The sequence below is a fragment of the Balearica regulorum genome, chromosome 23 (assembly GCF_011004875.1).
Source record: "Balearica regulorum gibbericeps isolate bBalReg1 chromosome 23, bBalReg1.pri, whole genome shotgun sequence".
NCBI lineage: Eukaryota > Metazoa > Chordata > Aves > Gruiformes > Gruidae > Balearica > Balearica regulorum.
Genome location: NC_046206.1, coordinates 6,151,245 through 6,155,776, shown reverse-complemented (window position 1 = coordinate 6,155,776; position 4,532 = coordinate 6,151,245). Strand labels below are relative to the sequence as shown.

General features: G+C 50.0%; 1 long non-coding RNA gene across 1 annotated transcript; it reads right to left on the bottom strand.

Annotated features, from left to right (window-relative positions):
- Positions 1–2,566, bottom strand: LOC142604897 (uncharacterized). Its single transcript, XR_012838747.1, has 4 exons — positions 2,095–2,566; positions 1,378–1,446; positions 803–892; positions 1–484 (listed from the first exon to the last, which is right to left on the bottom strand). It is a non-coding gene; the product is annotated as an uncharacterized LOC142604897 (long non-coding RNA).
- Positions 2,567–4,532: the final 1,966 nt, after the last annotated feature.

Here is a 4,532-nt window from a genome sequence, read left to right as displayed (position 1 = left end):
TGCTGAAGCTTCTGTCTTTCTTCATAAAGATATTCCAAACATACCAGCTCCACAGTAAAGTAGCACATTGCTGGCTGGACTCGTATCCAGTCCCACATCCCTGCCTGATTATGTAGTGTATAAAAGTAGAAAACACTTAAACATCTCACCAGAAGCCAATGTCTAAGTTCCTTGTAAAAATATGAACCAGCAGCACAGGAAAAAAAAATGCACTGTCTAAACAAAGAGTGTGCGATAGCCGACTCAGAGCACACGGCTGGATACCAGAACTGATTCAATTCCACAAAGAATTGGGGGTCAAAGGAAATTCAAGTGTTCTCTATTTTTTTTTTTTAAATCAACCAGGCCTGAAAATATAATACAAGGACTCTTCAGTTTTTTTTCTCATCCGTGGCTTGTAGTTCTTGACTCATCATCCTGAAAAATGAAGGATGCCTCATCACATAGTGCAGTAACATCCTCCACGATGTTCTTGGAGATCACCCTTCAAAACAAGGAGACAGCAGTACAAAAAAAAAACCACCCAACCCCAAAAACCTCACAGAAGAAGGCATAAAATACACATCATCTTTACAAAAGGAATTATTACACATTAAGCAACTGGAAGAGCTTGGTCCAAGCGTTGCTGCAGGGGCACAAGCCCCAGTCTGGCTTCAAGCTTGTGCTACCAGCAAGTGGTAAAAACAAAATTCAGCCCAGAAAACACCCCCACAAACCACCATAAATGCATCCCAGCAGGGACCAGCCAAGACCATTGCTTTATTTCCACAGTTTACTTCTTTTCCGGCATGCAAGTACTCACATGGCAATGAGCTGTTCTCCGCAGAGTGTTGCTTGCTGAAAACTCGTGTCCACAACCACGTCTTCACAGGATAAGACACAGTCTCGAAGCCTGTAAAGCAGATTATCCCGTCACATCAAAAGACCAGATACTAAAAAGTGACACTCGGGCCCCTTCCCTCCACACACAAGTAGGGTTTCGCATCACAAGGACTGCGTCCCCAGAAGAAGAGCTGCGCACAAAGAAATACATTTGCCCCGTGGAGGAAAAAAGGATGCAATTTTCCTGCGGCCCACTGTCAAGATGCTGTAGGAATTCACCTTTAGGCTTTATTCACCTCATACAATAATTCACGTAGATTTTTGTGCCCCTAAACCCCCGAGTAGGGGAAGGGGAGCTCTGCAGAAGGCAGCAGCATTGTATTCACCCACGCAGCGACCTGATCTGACTTCAGAGTTGGCCCTTTCATTTCAGTGGGAGTCAGGCGAGATGCCCTCCAGAAGTCCCTTCCAACCTACATTTCTCCATGAGCCCGCACCAGCTGCAGGATTATTCCCTGCCAAACCGCCACGCTGAAGAAAATGATTATTACTCACCTTGCATTTGATTACGCGGTGCCGGCCCCGAGAGAAATCGGCTTCGCTCTGTTCTTGTGCCAGTCTCTGCTGCGTAAACCGGAGGCCTTGGTGAATACGCAGAAAAACAAACCTCCCCATCCCAAACACACCCCGCAGCGACACAGAGAGACCACCAACATCTCTTTTCAACTAGATTGCTTTTAGGATTGCCTCTCTTTGCTCTGGGTTCAAAGGCACTGTCCTGGGGGCACCAAGCCCAGCTCCAGCTAACCAAGTCGGAATTGCCTGTCCACCTGGGTACCCTTCCTAGCAGCTCCTCGGGGAGCAGGCGAGGGAATCAATCCCTCCCTCCTCAGGGAGCCTTTACACCACTTTCTCCCTGCAGGTATTTTCCCCGAAGCAGCTGTGCTTTCAGCTTAAAAATAAAAAAATCCACCCTGGCACCATCCGACAGACCAGAATTTTCCTACATTTTGAGCTTGCCGTTGCTAGACAGACCCCTTCATCTCAGGGTGATACAACCCAGAAGGGATGTTCAACCCAACTCAGTCACGACTGCATCTTCCTTAGCCCTCATCTACATTGTCCGGCATGAGCAGCAGAACAAAAAAAAGCACCCTCAGCCTCTTAAACGTTACAGCAGTGCGTGCTACGGCACCAGAGACACCTCTCATCAGCTTTATAGCCGTACGCAGGGCGCTAGAGTTGCCGTGGCTTATAGGCTAAGTAAAGTACCTTTCATCCTCATGACAAACAGCTTCCTTTCATGCAGGAAACACGTCTTCCACTTCCTCAGATGGAAAAAAAACCCACAGCTCCTGGTAAAACCGACGGCACGCTGCCGTCTTGGAAGTCACCAGGCTTCACATCAGAGGTGGCCTCCGCAGCACGGGGGGAAATTGCATCCTCCTGCTCTCCCCGAGCACAGATACCTGGAAGGAAATGCAACGCACACAGCTGGCGTGAGCAGAAGTTTCAAAGCAAAGAGCAAACTCTGACAAAGCTTATTGCTACGCGGTCAGGCGGGGAAAAGCTGAAGTTGTGCAGGCACGGACTCAGAGACGGTCCGTGGGGCTGTTTGCGCATCCATGCCGTCTCCAGCCGGAGAAGGGACTTGCTCCCCGCCACGTAACATTTGCAGGGGCAGGTGAGGAGGAGGAAGGGCTGAGGGTGACTCCCGGTCCCCACCTGAGAAGCTCCCGGTCCTGGGCAGGATTTGGACCAGCTCATGTTGCCATGGAGAATGCAGGAACTTAGAGGATGCTAGGAGGAAAATTCACAGGTAAAACTGGCTGCCCCTGCCCCTCCTGCTCTCTTCTTGTCTAGAGATCAGAGGGACCACCTGGGGAAGTCCAAGGCACGGCAAACAGAAAATTGGCTAAGCACCCACAGCCCCAGCCTTTCCCGTCACCTTCAGCCCAACGCTCCCCAGCGCCACGTTTTTGTTCGGTGCGCTGCTGGCAACGGGCACGACGGCTGCTCGGAGAACCTCCCAATGCCACCCAGAGGCCAATTTAACAACCAGCCTGTTCTCAAACTGCTCTCAGGAAAGGAGAGCTGCTTGAAATAAAACAGTCTACGTTAAAGCGTCCTGGCAGACCACACGGTGAGCCTACAGGCCGGAGGTTAAGTGCTCCTGCAACAAAGCACAGGCTCCCCAAGGGTCACTGTGGTTAGGAAAAAAAAAAAAAAAAAAAAGAGTTTTGCTGTCTAACAGGCTCATTCCTGCAGAATCACATACACACGGGGTGTTAATGCCTCGTCTCTGCTACGCGCTGCACTCAGCAGCGAAGCTACTGGTGCCCGCTGGGATCAAAGGGTGAATTTGGGGAGAGGCATCCCAGCATTGCCCGGTAAGGAACGGCACGGGTGAAGGGCTCCTGCACTGGAGAAACAGCTTCTAAGCCTGCTGCCTTACAGCTCCCCAAGGTTTTCAGCCCGTGCCGTTGCTAAGGATGGCGGCCAGGTGATTTGCACATGGTCCCACCGAGACCACAAACAGCTTTTTACAGGGGCTGAGAAACTGCCGCGGAGCCGGCGCGACACGGAGCCGGCGGCAGCGGTGCCTGGCAGGTGGGACGTCGGGTCAGCACAGACAAGATTATTGTACCGACTTCGTTTGCCGTCCTGCGCGCAGCGCGGAAATCAGTGCTCATTTCCAGCAGCCCGCCGTTTCTCAGAGGCTCGGCTGAGATACTTTCACGCTTTCCTGACGTCAGCACTGAGCTCCACTTGCCCTTGCTTTCCCTACCTCACTCTTTGATACTCCACTTGCTGGTTACCTGTTGTTACCTGTTACTACGTCCCATAAAAACAGGCTTTCTCCCGGCTGATCACTCTTTGACCCTTGCTGTGCACATCTAAGAGCCTCTGCCGTTGCCATACAGCCACGAGCAAAGCACCGATGCCAAATACCAAGTGGCAACTGCTCAGGAGACCCACGCAAAGAAATTCCCGTGTGATGACACCGACCTCAAGCACCGCACTAGAGCTGCACACAGGACATAGGACACCCGACCCAGAGATCTGTAGACTGACAAGCGAGGCTGGTAAAAATAAATCCGCCCACGCTACATCCACCTAGCACCGTGCACAGAATGGTTTCAACATACGTTACCCCGCTCGGAGAAGCGACATTAACACACAGCTTTACAATACAGGAGACAAACCGACCCTTTGCTCAGCATTCCCAGCGTTAACCCCTCTCTCCAACACTCTTTTTCCTTAACTGAGACCTGCGCTGCTCCTTGTAGGATATCAGCCCTTCATTTGCACAGCTGATACCAGTAACAGCTGGGACATGTCCTAGCAAATCTTCAGGTGAATACTTTCAAACATTATTTTTCAGATGCTGAGGTCAAAATCCATCATAAAGAATCAATTCCGAGCACTTGGCAGCCTGCACCAAAGCATCTAACTAACAGACTTTGATTCCAGCCTGATGTATTTATTTTGCAGGACTAATAGAATTTATCAAAGGGGGAAAAAAAAAAATCTAATACCAAAATTAAATTCTGAAATTCAACCCACAGCCTCTGTAATTTCTTTCTTTTTCAGGTCACCCTACCTGAGGGGGCAGTTCGAGAAACAGCTTTGGACCGAAGATTTGCTCTGGCATCATTTAAATGAAATTTACAGTTTAAAAATCAAAACCCTTTCCCAAGTAGCTGTGA